This window comes from Aquila chrysaetos, chromosome 18, assembly GCF_900496995.4.
Source record: "Aquila chrysaetos chrysaetos chromosome 18, bAquChr1.4, whole genome shotgun sequence".
NCBI lineage: Eukaryota > Metazoa > Chordata > Aves > Accipitriformes > Accipitridae > Aquila > Aquila chrysaetos.
This window is the reverse complement of record NC_044021.1, coordinates 6,416,308-6,436,092: the sequence shown is the minus strand read 5'-3', so window position 1 is coordinate 6,436,092 and position 19,785 is coordinate 6,416,308. Positions and strand designations below refer to the sequence as shown.

The 19,785-nt window shown below is 40.3% G+C and overlaps 1 protein-coding gene across 11 annotated transcripts in view; it reads left to right on the top strand.

Annotated features, from left to right (window-relative positions):
- The window catches only part of CDH18 (cadherin 18), a 542,660-nt gene that overhangs the window by 293,594 nt on the left and 229,281 nt on the right, over positions 1-19,785 (top strand). For 6 of the 11 annotated variants that reach the window (XM_030041840.1, XM_030041843.1, XM_030041839.1 and 3 more), the window contains one exon: positions 11,041-11,139. The exons of 4 other annotated variants lie outside the window; for them this stretch is intronic. The gene's annotated coding sequence lies outside the window, so the exon portion shown is untranslated. Of the gene's footprint in view, positions 1-11,040; positions 11,140-15,487; positions 15,560-19,785 lie in introns of all 11 variants that reach the window. One more of the 11 variants, XM_030041844.1, reaches the window with a different exon arrangement.

Here is a 19,785-nt window from a genome sequence, read left to right as displayed (position 1 = left end):
CTAGCATGGCAGCTATTAACTGCCCATGGGAACTGCCAATATTTAAAAATAAAAAGGAAACTAATTTATGTCTGGATTACAGTCCTCAATCACTTTCTTTTATGTTTTACATTTTGTTCTTTCTCATAAATAATAAGCCTTCTTACTGGAGTCACAAAAAAAAGCTACACATCATTTATTACATGCAATTTCCACACACTTTGCTGATGAAGAAAATTTGTTATGTATTTACCATTCATTAAAGCACAAATTCTTGCATTCATATTAGGGAATTTGAGCTGAGAGTTATTATCTTGCCTATTCAGCCTAGAGACATCTTAAATATTTTTGTATTTGCATGGCAGAAGGTATAAAATAATCAGTTCATTTAGCATTGTATGTTAAATAGGGTTTTTTTCTGTTTGTTTTTTTTTTTTTTTTTTTAAATTGTGAACCGTCTAAGACTTCTTTTAAAAAACTGCTGAAGAAATGTAATGTTTGTTCTTGTGCATTCATGGAAAATGAATGAGTATAACTAGCGCTTTGAAATCCAACATAGCTTTGTATTAGAAACCCTTCTAAGTGGTTTTGGAAAGTGGTAAGACAATCTGCAAGCAAACATATGTTTTCAAGTGGCACTCAACATTTCTGGCTGGTTGAGCTGCTTTCAGTGTCAGGTAAAGACTGCAAAGTATTCATGGTACAATTGATTCATACGAGGTCTAATGTTTCCTAAATAAACTGGATTTATTTGTTTTTCTGTATATTCTCAGGATAGCTATCTAGGCATGAGGTTCACAGTGCATTAACATGGTGGGTGCCCCAGAGTTGCCCCAGGAAGCAGTGTGGTGGGAAGGTGGTTACTGTTTGCTGTGGTTTAAGCCCAGCCAGCAACTAAGCACCACGCAGCCGCTCGCTCACTCCCCACCCACCCAGAGGGATGGGGGAGAGAATCAAAAAAAAGAAGTAAAACTCGTGTGTTGAGACAAAGGCAGTTTAATAGGACAGAAAAGGAAGGGAAAATAATAATAACAGCAACAATAACAGCAACAACAAAAATAAACAACAACAATAATAATAATATTATAATAATAGAATATACAAACCAAGTGATGCACAACACAATTGCTCACCACCCACTGACCAGTGTCCAGCCAATCCCCAGGCCGTGAAGTCCCCTGGCCAACTCCCCCCAGTTTATATACTGGGCATGACATCCCATGGTGTGGAATACCCCATTGGCCAGTTTGGGTCAGCTGTCCTGGCTGTGTCCCCTCCCAACTTCTTGTGCCCCTCCAGCCTTCTTGCTGGCTGGGCATGAGAAGCTGAAAAACCCTCGAGTTAGTCTAAACACTACTTAGCAACAGCTGAAAGCATCAGTGTCATCAACAGTCTTCTCATACTGAATCCAAGACATAGCACTATACCAGCTACTAGGAAGAAAATTAACTCTATCCCAGCCAAAACCAGGACACTGTTCCTGGAGCAGATGATGTGACCTGCTGCCAGAAGTGCCTTTACGCAGCAGCACCTTCTTCCCAGGTGTTTACCAGGCACGTTACGGGCATGCAGGCCGTGCATGGGTTATAGATAGGGAGCAGGTCGCCAGTGCCAGTGGAGTACCATGGATCAGTCCCCAGCTTGCTGCTGGGATATAAACACGTTGGCCTGGCGGTGCCTGTGGCTTGTGTGCTGTAAATTGGACACTCTAGGTTTAGAGGGTTTGGAGAGAGTGATCCTGTTACATGAATATTGTCCTAGAGGAGGCCTTTCTGTTTCTCAGATCCAGCTGAAACAGTTGCATCATGCTAATACCAGCCATGTTTTATACTGTACGTGAAAAAGGTAATGGATGTGTGTCAGTAGATGGATGTGCGTTACCAGAGAAGCAAGCCTGAGAGCACAGAGCAGCTTATGGAGAATTTATGCAAGATGACTCAGCCAACAAGTTGCTGCTTTTTGGTAGGGCTTGGGTTTTGGGGGGGGAGGGGTTTGGTTTGTTTTTTTTTTTTTTTTTCTTGGGTTAACTTTCTGCAAAATGAGAGCGCTATGTCATTTTATATGAAGGTTTGGGAAGTTCTGGATCTAATGTAGTGAAAATGTGGGGACTAACAGGCTGTACATGGGGAAAGAAAAATAGGGCACCTTTATTTCGATAATCTTTCTTTAGCCATGTGGCAGATGAATGGAAAAGATTACCAGAGGGATGTTCCTTTGTACATGTCTTTGAAAAGTAGCCTCCTAGACAGAAACCTATTCAGGAGGTTTGTAAATACCTCTCAAGCAAAGCCAGCAGGAAGAGCTTTGTTGATTATATAGCCTTGCATTGTCACTTGAAGGCTAATGAACTTGAGCTGTTTCAGACTATATAAGGTCAGGTGAGGACTGATTTCCTAAAGCTATTAATGCCCATTGTGCTACTGAAGTCAGTTTGGCTTCTGTTGTTACATTATGGTAGTGTGTTTGGTCAAATATACTATGTCATGTCAACATGCCTATATGTTTCCTAGTTCTGAACAGAGATGGGAGAAGCTCCCATTTATGCTTTTTTTTTAAGAAAAAAGGTATAACATTCTCGGAATGGAATGAGTTTACTCCACAGGACCATTGTGTGATAATTATTGCTCATTACATTATAATGAGCACTTGCTCTATTCATTGTGGAGCTTATTATATTTTAATGAGTGTTGTGACTCCCCTGCAGAGCAACACTCAAGAATGTCCCCGTGCATGTGGCTCATTTAAATGGATGTGCACGTTTTGGGACTCGTGTGCTCGTACTTGTTTGCAACATATAGTTGTAATTTTGATTTAACCAGGGTATTACTTTTCTTAACTTTGCAGAAATCCAAAACCATGGATGCTTCTATACTTAGCATTCATATTTCATACCAGGTGAAAGATGAGTGGTTTTATTAAAAGACTCTTGTATTAAAGGACAGCTTGTAAATATTTTGTTCTGGACTTCAGTGTATTAATTAAAATTAAAACTTGTGAATTAATGTGATTTGGTACGCAACCCCCTCCAAATCTACAGCTTTCAGATTCAGGTTTATGTTTTTTGAAAAATATTAATAAATATTTAAGTAAGTTTATGGCATCTGTAAACTAAATAGAGGAACTTTAAGATAGAATTGGGTTTTGTCTTCTGAGGATCGTGGACACTCTGGCATCACTGTATTCAGGAAAAGGAGAACTAGAAACTGAATGCCATACAAATTGATTTGCAGACAAGGTCTTAAGCCTGTCAGTCTGTCTAGTCAATCTTTGTAGATTGCTGGTGATCTTGTTGTGACACCAAAGCTTTTGATAATGACATTCCTGTAATGTCCACATACAGTGTTAGCCCTAAAGGGAAACACTTTGCTCTTCTTTATCATCTCCTGATGTTGCCACATAAGCAGCTTCAAACCGAGGCAAACTGTTTGAAAAATACTGTTCTATCAACATTCAGACTTAAAAATATGAGCTGATTTCCCAATGTGGCGAAGTTGTTTATCCTTTGTGAAACCGGAAGGCCACCTTAATTTTCTTAGTTTAAAAAATTGCAATATTAGTAAATTCAAACTGATAGATAGCTCTTTAATGAAACTGTACCTTTATTTTCTGTACCCTTCCTCTACTGTGTCACTTTTATTTGAACATCTTTTACCATCCACAGAGACTTGCAAGCAGGAGTTTACTGAACTGAAAAGTACACAGCAATTACTTGTTGGCTGATACAACCAGTAGATAGGTAAGGGTAAGGCTAACCTGCTCCTAGGCAGAATATTGTAATGCCTGCTAACTCAGATGTGGGTTCCTGCTGAGTCCCAGTGCACCAGACAGTTACCACTCAGGTGGGGAAGCACGAACCTCCATTGCTGTTGAGGATGGGGCAATCGTTGTTCTTGCTGAGTTTTTGTCTTCCCAACTCCCTGCTTTTTTTCCCTCATGTCTTTATACTTTTTCATGACTTTTTCATTACTGCCCACTCTGTATTTTTACCTCTGTCTGTATTTTAGCTGTAGCTACATTAGAGGTCCAAGTTCTTTGCTCCATTTTGGTGGAGTCCTCAATATACCTGACATTAGAGAACATTATATTTGGAACAAAGATGGACTTTGATTAGTGGCAGAAACAAAGGACTTTAAATGGATAGTTTAAATCGAATTTGGCAGCATCCCTGCTATAACTGTGAACATATTTTGTCTGCAGGAGATGTTAGCTTATGGACTGCACATAATGACTGGCCTCTTAAGCTCCCATCTCCCATATATCTCATGCCAAAGACAGGAAGTATTGTATACCTGATGTGCAATTCTGCTGAGTAATTTTAGCAATTGCTTAAAAAGAGCAGAAAGGAAAGGATAAAAGAGATTAAGTAAAGAATTCAATAAAGAAGTAAAAATACATCATTTAAGAAAGATTGAAAACTTTTTTTTTATATGATGCAAGAAAAGGCGGCCATGACTAAACCTGTTTTTTGCTCCTCTTGAAGTATTGTTCCAGATTATTGTAGTAAAGGTGTCAATTAGAGTCAGCTCCTTTATGCCTCCTTATTTTTCTCTTTTCACAAGATGTAGTTAGTTTTACAGGTTGCCACATAACGAAGTTGATTTTTTTTTTTTTTTCCTCAAGAAGTTATTTATGCAGTAGGTATCTTACTCCTAAAGAGGATTACAGGCTCAGCCCAATAATCAGTGTTTATAATTATTTTTAGGATATTATGAGCAATATACTAGATACTGAAAATCATACATATCTTCTGCTTAATGTTGGCTCACCAGGGCAAAATATATTTGCATACTGAGTTGGATCCCAGCCTTGAGATGTGTTTAGGTCCTCGGCCAAGGGCCTCAGCTTTTTATTGGCACTCTTGCTGTCATGGTTTAAGCCCAGCTGGCGACAGAGCACCATGCGGCCACTTGCTCACTCCTCCCTGGTGGGGTGAGGAGGAGAAAATATAATGAAAGGCTCGCTCATGGGTTGAGACAAGGACAGGGAGAGATCACTCACCAATTACCATCACAGGCAAAACAGACTCGATTTGGGGAAATTAGTTTAATTTATCACCAATCAAATCAGAGCAGAATAATGAGAAATAAAACCAAATCTTAAAACACCTTCCCCCCACCCCTCCCTCCTTCCCGGGCTCAACTCCACTCCCAGTTCTCTCTCCCTCCTCCCCTCAGCGGCGCAGGGGGACGGGGAATGGGGGTTGGGGTCAGCTCACCACACCTGGTCTCTGCTGCTCCTTCCTCCTCAGGGGCAGGACTCCTCACTCTTCCCCTGCTCCTCCGTGGGGTCCCTCCCACAGGAGACAGTCCTCTACAACTCCTCCAACGTGAGTCCTTCCCACAGGCTGCAGTTCTTCATTAGCTGCTCCAGCGTAGGTCTTTCCATGGGCTGCAGTCCTTCAGGCACAGACTGGTCCAGCGCAGGCTTCCCCATGGAGTCACAGCCATCTTGGGGGGCATCCATCCCTCTGCTCCGGCGTGGGCTTCTCTCTCCCCGGGCTGCAGGTGGGCATCTGCTCCCCTCCATGGGCTGGGGGGGGACAACCTGCCACCTCACCACAGGCTCCGGGGGTATCACCTCTTCCCCCTCCTCCTTCACTGACCTTGGTGTCTGCACAAGGGTTTCTCTCATATTCCACCCCTCTCTCCATTGCAGGTTCCCCTTCTTAAGTCTGTTCTCCCAGAGGCACTACCACCGTCGCTGATGGGCTTGTCCCGGGCCACAGGTGGATCTGACTTAGAGGCGGATCTGACTTGGAGCCAGGGAAGCTTCTAGGAGCTTCTCACAGGAGCCACCCCTGCGGCCCCTCCCCTGCTACGAAAACTCCACCACACAAACCCAAAACACCTGCTCAACAGCACAGGAAGAACTTCTGCAATGGAGATGGCTTCTGTTGGTATTAACCTTCCCATCATACCAACCAAGGGGCTTCTCCACAGCTACCATCGTTATTGTAGCCTGAATAAAATGCACAGAAAACATGTAGTCAGGAAGCAGGTCTTTGCAGCAGGGTTGACACCAGGCTTACTCAAGAAGCCTTGTTAGATGTGTACGTCTCATTTTCGGATGTTGGATACCACCCTTGTCCCATCTACAACAGCTGTGACAGTAGTGCTGGAATCATCTTTACAGATTTAGGAAACTGTTCCTCCATCCAATTACTTGCCTCTGCCTTTTTTATGAAAAGGATGTTTCTTTTTGCTATGAGGACTAAATGAATTCTGCATTTCAAGTCTTTGCCTAAATTGAGCTGTTTCGGGTTTGTGTGGCGGGGTTTTGGTAGCGGGGGAGGGGCTGCGGGGCCGGCTCCTGTGAGAAGCTTCTGGAAGCTTCCCTGGCTCCAGCCGGAGCTGCCTCTGGCCCAGGCCGAGCCCGTCAGCGACGGCAGTATCGCCTCTGGGAGAACGGATTTCGGAGGGGAACCCCCGGCGAGTCGGGGGGTTGGGATGTGAGAGGAACCCCTCTGCGGGTACCGAGGTCCGTGAGGAGGAGGGGATGCCCCCGCAGCCCGCGGTGAGGCGGCAGGCTGTCCCCCCCAGCCCACGGAGGGGAGCGGGGGAGCAGATGCCCACCTGCAGCCCGGGGAGAGAGGAGCCCACGCCGGAGCAGGGGGGAGGGATGCCCCCAAGATGGCCGCCGCTCCCTGGGGAAGCCCGCGCTGGGGCAGGCTGGGACTGAAGAGCGGCCTGTGGGAAGGGAGTCACGTTGGAGAAGTTTGTGAAGGACTGCAGCCCATGTGAGGTACCCTGCGGTGGAGAAGGGGATGAGTGCGGAGTCCTCCTCCCTCTGAGGAGGAAGGAGCGGCAGAGACAAGGTGTGGAGAACTGACCCCAACCGCCATTCCCCGTCCCCCTGTGCCTCTGCAGGGGAGGAGGGAGAGAGAACCGGGAGTGGGGCTGAGGCGGGAAGGAGAGGGGGTTGGAGGGAAGGTGTTCTAAGGTTGGGTTTTGCTTCTCATTATCCTTGTTTTGTTTTGATTTGTAGTAATTTAAATTGTTTTTTTTTCTTGCCCAAGTTGTGTCTGGTTTTTGCCCATGACCGTAAGTGGTGAGTGATCCCTCCCTGTCCTTGTCTTGACCCACGAGCTTTTCTTTATATTTTCTCTTCCTTATCCCACTGTGGCCAGGGAGGGGAGTAGTGAGCGAGCGGCTTCGTGGTGTTTTGTTGCCGGCTGGGCTTAAGCCACAACATGAGGGAAAGAGCCCTACTAACCAGACTAATTTTTCAACACTTGAAAGATGCTAAGTGGAAAACGTTAATCTTTTTTGTATTATGGTCCAGTTGAAAGTTACCAGTTTTTTGTTATGTTTTGCTTTGTTTTTTTTCCTTTTCAGCTTACCTTAAAATGACTGGCCTGTTTATACCTGTTATGTGGTCTCATGCAGATATTTCCTTTGTCTCTGTTCCTTAATGCATAAACACATCCTTTCATCTTTATTAGCTTACTCTGCAAGGTGTAAATAACTATAACAAATACACCATTCCTGTGTGAGACATCTCAAAAATATTGTTATTGAGTAGGCTCCCAAAGGCCCTGTGAGACTGGCATCTTAACATTTATTCAGTCTGATCCCTTACAGTTTGCACTTTTTCAGTTCAAAAGACCACATAATTCTCTACTGCCTAAAGGCCAGAGGATTCGTTTTTCTCAAAAGCAAAATGAATAGGTATTTTCAGCTACCTCCATTTTGTTTAAAGTTTGTCTTTGAAAGCTTAGCATGATGAATTTGAGATTTCCTTTCAGGCACATACCTATTTCTTTCTATTACTTGTATTTTAAGGTTATAGTTCTCACTTCTTATTGCTCAAGTGCAGTAGAGGATTATTGAACTCTTCTTTGTCAGGTAGCTCCGACAGACTGCAGTACTACTTTTCCTTTTGAAGACCTTTTTATACCTAAAGTGGTTTGTGGTATCTTTGATGTTGCCTAATTGGAATCTCAGAAGTGAAAAAATAAATAACTGAATGAAGAGGTGAGCTGCGTGCCTAAGGTTGTGCATAATCTTATTTTGCTTTCAATCGTTCTTCTATTCATGCGCCTTACGGCCAGGTAACACTCTAATACTATTGCTTTATTTATCTGTATCACCCATTCCTGGATTTGAGTCTCTCACTTATCTGTCTCCCACACCTTGAACAGAATCTCCTGAATGTGCATTTGTCTCTATGCTCCCTCTGAATCCTGCTCAAAACTTTTAACTGGCCTCTTTTTTAATGGCTTGCCCTTCTTGAGCAGTTTTTTTTCATCCTGTCTCATCTACTTGTCTCACCTAATTTAGGCTTAAGTTTCTTAGGACAGGACTACTTGTCGTGAGACTCTATAAATCCTGTTCACAGAGACAGCTCAGCAGAAGTCCTGCACTTGGTTTGGCGTTACCCAGCACAACACTATGGCCCAGCTGCCAACTGTCCTGCAGAAAAGGACATGGGGATCTGGTGGGCAGTGAATTACAGGCAAGGCAGCCACGCGCCCTTAACGGCAAGGAAGGCTTCCCAATGGCTGGGCACAGCCGGCGGGTCGGGGCAGGGGATTCTCCTCTTCCATTGCAGCGGGACAGCTGTGCCCACTTTGCAGTGCTCCAAAGCAAGAAGGAGGTCAAGAAAATGCAAAGTGTTAAGTGGGAGGCCACTGAGGTGCTGCAGGATCTGTTTTGTCAGGAGACGAGAGAGAAGGCACTGCAGGGAGCTGGTTGCAGGAGCAGTAGAGGAGCCAGATTCAGGCTCTCCTGGGCACAGCAACAGGGCAGGGGACAGTGGCCACAAGTGTCAATGAAGGAAGGTCCCATTGGATGTAAGGAGACAGCTTTTCACAGGGAGCGAGGTTAAGCACTGGGACAGGTTGCTTAGAGAGGGACCTCATCCCTGGAGGTTTTTAAAACTCGTCTGGAGAAGGCCCTAAAGCAACCCAACCTAACTTGGAAGTAGCCCTGCCTTGAGGAGGAGTCTCGACTAGATGATCTCCAAAAGTTCCTTTTAACCTACATTTTTGCTGTTATTGTCTAGTCTTTAGTCCTATTTGCAGTAAGTGTTTACTTTATCATTTGCTATTTTTTAAAAATAATAATGTGCTGAGGTCTGTGGATTTATATGGCGATTTCTCAGGGATCAAATCCAATTCTAAGTCTTTAGCAGTATACTTCTTTAATAGTCTTGACATAGAACTGTATTGCATCTTTTAAGTGCTCATTTCTAGTCACCTTGGATGTGAACTCCACTCCAAACTTCAGTAATTGGAGAAACCAGATTAGAGAATTAGACTTACTTTTGGAGGATACTTTTTTACCTGCACCAATTATGAAGCAAAGTCCCCTTCTTCCAGAAATATATATTTTTACAGAGAGTTAACAGGAGTGTTTGTGGAGAGGTAAGAGCATTAGTGGACGGAAAAAATTCAAGACTTGGAGCCACAAGAAGGATAAGTAGGGCTTGCTTGTCATAATGGCAAGAGCAGAATTGATTTATAGAGTTCGATGTCTTTAAGGCCAGAGGAGAAGATGAACCTGCAGAGGTGAAGCAAAATGTTTATGACATCCTGGGGTAAGATACAGAAAATAGAGTCTGATTACCAGGAGGACCAAAGATCTGTTTGGCACTGGAGTAGTACCTGAAGGAAAGAAATTGAAGCCCTCTGAAACAAAATGACTTGGACAACAGAGCATTCTAGAAAATAATGATGAGAAAAAGCTTCTTTGTGCGCTTAAAATATTACCTTAAGTTCTAAGATAACCCTCTTATTTAATCCTCTTATTTAGGAGGGCAGAATTTAAAGTCCTTCTTCTGATTTCTCTGAGTTTAGAATTATTTTTTTGCCCTTGAGCAGCATGCCACTACAATTAAGAACGTTAATTTAGAGAGTGGCCTGGCAGAAAATACTAATCTGTAGTGCTTTTCTCAGTGGGTTGGGGCCTAGCTGGCATTAAGCAAAAGGAAGCACCAACCACCCTGAAGGACTGAGTCTACTGCTTCACTTCTGTGTATGTTCAGTATTTTCCTAATTTCCAATGCAGCTGCATTTGATAATCCTAAGTAAATGCTACATGTGTAGTTCATTGTGCAGCCTTTGGAGAAATCTCAGACAACCTTATTATTATCTCCCCCCAACATATGCTAAATAGCGTAGAGAAAACAGGCCTCTTGCAGATGGACACAGAAAACACTGTGGACATTGCATTTGCCAAGATACCACCTTTTTCATTATTTGTGATCTTTTTCAAGGAGAATACCATGTTATATGTTTGTCTGCTTTAAGTTCTGTGGGCGTGTGCTTTTAAAACAAAAGTATTTTTAAATTATTTTGCTAAGTTGATTTCATCCTTTAGTTTTAATGTTTTAAATTTTCTTTATCTGGAATGTGAGACCTATTCTTAGGCAAGGAATGGCTTGGTATCAGCTTAGTGAGATTACTTTCTGTTATGATTTGCATGGTCTACTGTATTTCATCTTCTCTCAAACACTATTGAATGTATCAGCTGGCACCTGATGGAATCGTAATTGAGTTCAACTGCCAGCTCTGGCCGGCTACTTCAAAATAATCAAATGTTTCTACTTCTTAAAAGCGGCAAGTATACTGTATCATTTTTGCTGTTGCAGTGTCTCCTAGAAACCCCTATTTTTTTTTCTACTTTTTTGAATGAGAAAGGGTAATGTAGATTTTTTTTTTTTTCTTCCCAGCAGAGAAATCAAATTAGAGTGTGTTCTATCCAGACAGAAATTATGAAAGTAGCTACTTCACTCTTACCTTTTCTTTCTTTTTCCATGGAAGCAGTGTGTCATCTGTTTGAATTTATTACAGGTTGCTGACCCTGGAGTAAGAAAACATGGCATATCTCTGGTGTTTATTAGTGACTACCTGTCTTTTTTATAATTTGAAGAGTTAAAGATGCAGAGTTAGCATCGCAATAACATTGCTTTGCAAGTGCCTTTGATATTCCCATCTGAAATTTATTATCTCCTGTCTAGAACCAGGCCTACAAACACCTCCTAATCCAGCTATTGAAAAGGGACAAAATTAAATTAATATTTCCCATGCTATCTCAGTAAGATCTTCTTTTTCATTTCTAGGTGTTGTGAAATGAGCAGAGAATGAATTTTTCTTGAACTAAGCGGAGAGGAGAAGCGCAGCCTTCTGGCTAGAGCACTGGTCTGGAGCCCAAGAAGAAGGTGAATTCACTGTTTCCTTACTCGGTGCAACATAGCAATTTTTAGCTTGTGTAGCAGGCAACATTTACTTGCATTTAATGATCGATCTTAGTTAGATAACGTATCCAAAGGGGCTGAACCGCTGCCTGATTTTGACCGCTGGGTCTGTAGGACTTGGCAACAAATGGGCTCTTAGAGACAGGCTTTACATGTACCCAGCTCATAAGCCTTGGAGGCAGCTGTTGTGGCCATAAGATGACTGAGGAAGGGGAAGAATTGGGAAGCCCCGAGGTAGAAGTATCTGGACTGTCTCCTTAAGGAACCCTACTCACAGCACCATCTCTTGGTTGGATAGTAAATTTTAAATGCTGCTGGGTTCAGTAAGAGCTTCAGTCATCTACTTCCTTGTATGCATGTGGCCAGTCCTGGAATAAGCCTTATCTTGTAAGGATATAGTTTTAGTAAATGCCGCCACCTGCCCTGTGAGAGTCCTCCTGATTTCATATTTTTACTGCTTTTGGCTATTGCATAAACATAAGATAGCATAGAAAACTGAGGAGTTTTGTTCTCTTTTTTAGTTCCATGAGACAGAGTTTTTTCTTATAGCGATAGCCAGTCTCTAAGAGAGTTTACTGTTGCGTCACTGGTATTCTGCCACTTCTTCCTCTCATCTGTCCTCCAAAACTTTAACGCTGTGGTCTGAAATGCTGTCTTCGTTGCCGCTGAGCTTGGTGGAAAGATTACAGCTCCAAGCCTACCTCACCACATCCTGCCAGAAGTTATTATATCCTGTCTGACAGTAGAATTGCATCTGTAGCCTCTCCTTAACTTGTCTCTGTCAAATAACCTCCATTTAAAAACAAAATTTAATCTGATACTAAATGTTTTGACTGGCACCAGAACTGGCTATGCAGGCAGTTAAGCTAGCGGATCTGAGGAGGCAGCAACATGTGGAGAAGAAAGATGTTAATGAGGAACTGGGGCAGGTTGTGGATGGTAACTTTTTCACTTAACTCACTGTCAGCCAAAAGATATCTAGTAACAACTGTGTAGTTTTAGAAGTGTGAAATGATGGGTGGAAAACTAGCAAAATATGTCATAGATTTGATGATAAAAATAATTTTTTCTAGATTTTCTTTTTTGCTTCTTGACTTGCTGTGATTGGCCCCAAATGCAGGTTTTCCTCCTCATAACATTATATTTTTATCTGGTGAGCAAGTGGGCAGTGATGCCTCAGTATGAGATTAGTTTTTATTTTAAATGCTTAATTTCAACTTAGAGAATTGGGGAATGAACCCTGCTTAATAAGCAGGACTTACTAAAATTAACTTAAGATAATGATCCAGAAGTTTTGCTGATTAATGCCTGATGCATCATCAGTGAAGTCAAAACTATTGCATAGAGTGTAACTCAGAAATAGCTTGTGAACATGTGCAGCAATCTTTCTTTGGCAATTTTTTGAATTATTTTGAGTATTTCCTAGTACCTGAAGGTTTGCATAATTGCTGTCAAAAGTCATGATTGAGCCTGCAGGTAGTGTAGTTGATGTAATGTCCACTGAGTCTGAAGATTTATTTTTTTCTCTCCTCGGAAAACTTCAAGCCAAATGTTACTCTGGAAGTTTTGAGGCATTGATCGTGGTTGTTTTCAGTACTGTTGTAGTGGCAATATGGTTAAATATTCTTTGGCATATATCTCAGAAATGCGGACTTACTTAGCAAGATTGAGTATAAATCTAGGTGGATGTATGTTTGTATGTGTCCGTGTGGTTATCTGTGCTCATATGAAGGCTTACTTTCTGGTGAACACCCACAAAAAACATACATGTAGAAAGACACAGGCGCTGCACTGTCTCTATCTCGCCATATTGTTATTTTTTTAATAATAATAATAGCCCTTTTAAATTAATGTTCATCATTTATTTAGTAGATCTGTAGGAGTACTAAATTCATATACATAGTTCCCATGTTCTAATGGGCCTAGAGGTGACTCATTAAACAATGAAATAGAGGTGGTTTTGTAGCTAGATGTACCAGTCTAGTTATTAAAGAAAAAAAAGGTTATGGCCTACATAGTGCACTTTTGAGACACTGTTCTGCTTTCATTTATTTTGTCAGTAGGTAGTGGTAACTGGTTGGAGCTGATAAAATCACAGGAGATTTCTTTTCTGGATCAGATCAGTTTTGTGCCTCAGCTAGCTACAGCACTGCTTATTTTTGCTCTTAGTTTACAGCTCTTCAGAACACAAATACTTTGCAGTCACTGTAATCACAGAAGTTTAATATACAGACCAAGTTAAGTTTCCTAACAGAGAGCTTTTATAAAGAAAATCTCAAAGTGGTTACTGATGGTGCTTGTTTAGTGTAACAGCCTTATGAAAAATTGTAGAGGGAGGAGGATCAAGGCATTGATTTCTACTTTCACAGATTTTTAACTTTACGTAGTGTGACTAATTTCTGTTCCAGTGGTGGGACGACTTGGTCTGTAATGCTGGGCATCCAGATAAACCTGCAGAGAATTGGAATTGGGCAACGTGCTGGCAAGTAGGTGACAAAGGCTGAAAAAGCATCTAACACCCAGTGTTGTACCTTCTTTCCTTACAATATATGTGACATATTTGACATGATATGGGAAGGTTCAGTTGTTAGATTTATAAAAGTACCCACAAAGCATGACCAAGATGAAAGGCACGCGGAGTAGAAGGTCGTATTTTCTTCTCAGATGGATGGTTCTTGGGCTGTGAGTGGTTTAGCAACTAAAACTCATGGAAAAATATTTCTGTGAAAATCTTTCATTTTTTATGTGTTTAGAAGAAAGATTTTTTTTTTCCTTTTCTATTATCACAAATGCTGAAGTGTGGCTAATTACTATTGCAGGCTAAACTTGTCTAACAAAGTAACAGCTGAAGTGGTGAAGCAATGCTTAAAGTAATGCCAAAGAGTGGAAAATGTCAAGGTGTCAAAAATGTCTTCTGGCTAGGTTAAAAGTTATTTTTAGGAGTGCATAAGTGAAAGGGAAAGAGATTAGGTCTGTTGGGCCTAACTCCAGAATACAGGTTGGCTGTGAAAACTAGCAGTGCTCCACAATGACAGGGTTTTGTGTGAGAAATGCACCCAACAATATAGCGAGAGACTAAAGCAAGTCAGCTGGCTGTAGTTCAGATTTAGCCTTGTTGTAAACAGTTAAGCATTTTTTCTTTTACAAGTGCATTGTTTATACTTACTTTTAATGTTACCGTTTTTTTGTGGATTTGGGGTTTTTTTGTTTTTATTTAAAAAAGCATAAAAGGAATCTGGATTTGCTGAGTATGTTGCCTTGGCTCAGGATTGCTGGTTACCACAAGCAGGGGTTTCTAGCACACTCTCTAGAGTTTTCAGAGGTAAAAGACTTCATGTAGACTGGTTTCAGAGCTTGTATGAAAACATTAACAGAAGAAAAAAATGTCTTCCAGTGATCATAAGAGGATGCTTACGTATGTGCAAAACACTCAACAACATGTGGGAATATTTGGGACGTAGAAAGAGGTTTTTACATTTCTGTAGAAGCTTCAAATGCTTAACAAATACCAAATTCCTCAGTCACCATTTTTTGGTCAAAGTGAGCACGAAGGAGGAATGTAACTCATTATACTAGGACTTAGGTTGTACTGGGTGCATTTTGATACTCCTGGGAAGCGAGATCTGTTGAAGAAAAACAAATGTCTTCATTAAGGTTAGCACTGAAGAAAACTCAGACTCCCCAAATTCCTGAAATCTGATACTGTGTGAGGAGCAAAAAAGAGAAGTATGTCTCAAAATCTGAAAGTAACTAATAAACTAGAAAATATTTACTGTTTAGGTCATTAATCTAATATGTATCGTACTGTATCAATAACAGCAACTAAGTAATCCAAGAAAGAAAAGGAGAAAAATGAACCTCAGTGTATACTCTCACCACTGCGAAAAAGCAATTTAATACATGGAAGAATTCTTTTGGTAGCACTTTAAACTCAGTAATTATCTCAGGATTTGGCTGCAGTATATATCTATTTTTGGTTTATTTTGTTTTAGTCGTAACTGCAAAAATAACCTTTGTCATAAGGAATAAACTTTTGGCATGACATTGTAGTATTTTAGTTAAAATTTTAGAGTAGGCCTTAGGACCTGCTATGCAAAGCTTTTCCAGGGGAAAGACCAATGTACAACTTGCTTCCTGGTATCTCTATGAAACACTTGTTGTGTTTAATAAAAAAAAAGTAAATTAAAAAAAAGAAAAACCAAAAGCACCTCTTGATGGTTCAAAAAAAATTGAAAGGAATTAATATTTTATATTAATAATAAATTATTTGATTACATATTTAACTATTACAAGGATAATTCTTCAATTACAGATCTCCTTTATTGTGCTGGTAAGTCAGACCAATGCAGAGAGAATCTAGAACTGGGAGATTTAGCCCAGCTGTGTGATTACTTTTTTTCAAAGGTCTTGAAGTTATGTTTTCAAGTAATTAGCACCTACCACTGGTTTTAAGATTCACAAGAGTTCTCATTAAGATACTAAATAAATGAGTTAGATATTTCTAAATAAGGGATTTCACCTAATATTGTAGAATGCAACATCTTGATTTGCAAGTCAGAGATGTATTTTATTTTGTAGTTACATAGTCAATAAACCTTAGCTTACGGTTTAATAAGGTTCACTTATGAATAATGTTGGTTGTGGACATTCTTATCCATTATTTCCATTTTATGAAAGGAAGGAAACAACTGATGGGCATAAAGATGACTGTATTTCAGATAAGCCTGAGTGATAGGCAGCAGGCGCCTAGCTCAGCACTCTCAGCTGTTGGTGTCACCCTGCTGTGATGCAATTCAGTAGCGTATGTCAACACTTCTGTAATCTTGTGCAGTGTTTGTTCATTGTATGGCTTTACTCCGTCATGTAAATGAACAGAATATGGAGAGAAAAGCAGTCAACATTTATATAATGAAGTTGTTCAGATGTTTGACACTACTGTGAATTGTCATGGTTTATGATGTTTCCTACCTCTCTGCTTGAATGTAAGTCATAAATACAGTTCTTTTGGATTACATACTGTACAGCTAAAGAAAGACATTTCCAATTGCACCTTGCCTTCACTTTTGAAGAGTGAGAACCATTTTATATCATGAGATGATTTACTAGTTGACATTTGGAAAGGATGTCTACCTAAATTCAGTCTGTTGCTTTTTAACGACTTACGTGGTTTGCTAGTACATTGTTACCTAACCTGTAAAACACATACTGGATTCAGTTGACTTGTGTCTTCTCGAAAGTGCAATGATGTGTTCATATATCTAAAACCTGTGCTTTTTAAAAGTTGCAGATAATATATTTTTGGTTTTAGATCTCATGTGTATTTGAACTGCTAGATCTTTTTACTTTTTTAGTTCATCTTACAGTAAAAAAGTATATTTTAATGTACAAACTAAGATTTGAGTTTGTGCTTTGAGGCAAATTTGTGCAAAATGATGCAGTCGTATCCAACATTCATAGTCATCTCTGTTAACCACTCAATGTTTGTTTGTATGTTTTGGCTTCTGAAGCTGATTTTAGTATGCCTTAAATATTTTCTTTTTTAATACAACTTGTATTCTTCTCATTGCCTAATTATCCTACATGTTGTCAGCAAGGTCTTTAACTGATTAGGATGGCAGACCTGTAAAGTGCATAGATTTTTCTCAGCCCCATTGATTGCTGGTGCTAAAGAACAATCTAGTCTGTGTATAAGTGATATATTTTCCATATATATAAAACATACCTTTTTTTGGCAAGTACCATATTGAAAGGTGTTGACATTCCGTGTCATACTTTATCTGTTTTTACCACAGAATGGTGTCTGAGATACACTGTTTCTGTACACACAAAAGGACAGAAAATAAGCACATAACTTGCACTACTCCGATAATTCAGCAAGTGTCAATTTGTGCAAGTATGTCTATAAGCAGTAACTTAAGCAAGTTGTCTGTTTTATTTGATTAATTTTTTCCCCCCAAGAGGAAAAACTGGTCAGCTTTGAAGTGGCTTTATAATAAAACTGCAGCAACGTAAAGCTTTTATTATAGATTCACATGCTTAAAAATGTTAGTCATGGCAATGGTGTGGAATTTTCTTGTCCCTCCCATCTAGTAAAACTGTAATTGAAATGAGTATGTTCATGATCAGAAATGTCTGGGACATGTGGATTTACCCACTTCAACAGTATACAATTTGCATGGAATCGTGAATCAGCTTCTGAACCTCTTGGCTGTTTTTGCTTGGTACAGTAATAACAGAGAGTGTTAGATTATGTCAACAACTGCATGGAATTTCATATATACAAATATTGATTTACAGAGACATTTATGCTAAAAAGAATGTTTGTTTAGTCATAAAAAGTCTCAGACATATCTAGCCACAATTCTCACCATCTTCACTGGCCACTCACTTTATTTGACGTATTGTCTTCTTTTGTTGTATCACTTACCCTTACTGCCCAAACTTTAAATCAGACTTCATTGTCACCTGATAAAAATGCAGTCTAAGTCTTCCTCTAAAGAAGTAGGAGAGGAGCTGCAAGTGTGAGCCTGAAATCTAGGAGCTGGGATAATATAGAGAATTTGTAAGTCAAACTCTCAAATGTTCAGGTTCCTTGAGGCTGTAGACTTTAGTTTTCCTCAGGAACATTTTTCCTCTGAAGAGTCAGGCTGATCAGAATGATTATTCCTTTCCTGTTAGGCTGGGATAGTATTCATCAGTCTCAGTGCAACTGCTTCATAATGTCTAACAGGCTAATTATACCGAAGGCACAAGCTAATTAATTACCTAGAGCTCACTGTGAGGAGCTGTTGTTCATGTGTTCTTTATCTGTGGTACAGTTAAGTATTGTGCAGAAGTACACTTCTAAAACCTTATCTGTGAGGCTTGAAAGACTTCTGACATGTGCCAACAAAGCTCAAAGAAATCTCACCTGGTTTCTGATAACACTGAAGAAATTTTAAGATTTTCTTTTCTCTTTTACTGTATTGCATCTTCCTAAACATTGGATCATTATTGCTTAGAACCCTGTAGAGGTGTGGTACAGAAAGAAGAAATCTTAGATGCAGCATAAAAACCTGCATTCATACACTCTTGCATCTGTACTCTCACAGGCAGATGGTAAACTGGCCAAAAAATGAACTTTTTAAAAAAAAAAATCTTTTGCTTTATTGCCATTAATACTATCTTTCATATATTATTTGCATTATGATACCACCTACAGGCCATTTTTAGGATAATGCATGGGGCTGGGTATTGCACTGATAGAATTAAAAATAAAAAGTCTTTGTTGGAATTGCAGTGTCTCATAGTTCTTTATAGTCTAACGTTACAGCATTTGCTATTTAAATATAATTACTTGTGTGGTTTTCTGTATATGGCTGCCTAGAAATACTTTTATGTATATTTGGTAGAAGACCCATTAAAAATTATAGAGTCACAGGATTGTATAGGTTGGAAAGGACCTCTTGAGATCATCTAGTCTGACCCCCCTGCTCAAGCATGGTCAGCTCCAGCAGGTTGCCCAGGACCATGTCCAGTTGGGCGTTGAGTGTTTTGACAGATGAAGACTTTACAACCTCACTGGGCAGCCTGACTACCCCCAGTAAAGATGTATTTTCTTGTGTTCATTTGGAATTTCCTGTGTTTCAGTTTTTGCCTGTTGCCTCTTGTCCTGTCACTGGGCACCACTGAGAAGAATCTGGTCCCCTCTTACTCATTCTCTCCCTTCAGGTATTTATACACATTGATAAGTTCCCCTCTGAGACTTCTCTTCGCCAAGCTGAACAGTTCCAGCTGTCTCAGCTTTTCCTTGTAGGAGAGATGCTCCAGTCCCTTCATCATCTTCCTGGCCCTTCTCTGGACTCTCTCCAGTATGTCCATGTCTCTCCTGTACTGGGGAGCCCAGAACTGGACCCAGCACTCCAGGTGTGGCCTCACCAGTGCTGAGTAGAGGGATCACCTCCCTCAACATTGCTGGCAACACAGTGACATAACAGTGACAGGGATGTGACATTAGAGGGTTTTATCTTGTTTTTTCCAGTAGGGCTACTTTAGACATTACAAAGCTGGAAATGTCTGCACACAGATGTCACCATGTTTTCAAAGTCAGGAGAAATCAGTATTTAGGAATTTGAACTCGCCCAGTTGGTTAAGTTTTTCATGCTGTGGAGCCCATCACTCAGTAAATATGCTTTAATGGAGTAAAGAAAGAAAATAATTTCTTTTATAAAGCTGTGAAAGACACCGCTTAGACTGAATTCATACAAAATTGCGAACAGAATTTTGCAGTCTGAGTAAGTTTATAGCTAATTTGATCGCACACCCTCTTAGTATTGAAACTAATGAATGGCTTATGGTGTCACTATTCATAAACAGCCACATTACTGCTAATAAGATCTCTGAAAACTTGCAACATATCCTTTGTAAAATGACTTATGGAAAGCCATGTAGTGGTTTCTTGATACTTTAATTTCTGTGTGTCACATTGCATCACTTGTTAACTTTTCTTTTGCAATGAAGATAAAATGCAACCTAAAAATTTCATTGGTTTCCTCTTGTGGATGCTTTCATTTGGTTTTGATATTATTGTAATAATTCCAGCACATAGCTCAAAAGTCAAAATTCTAATTC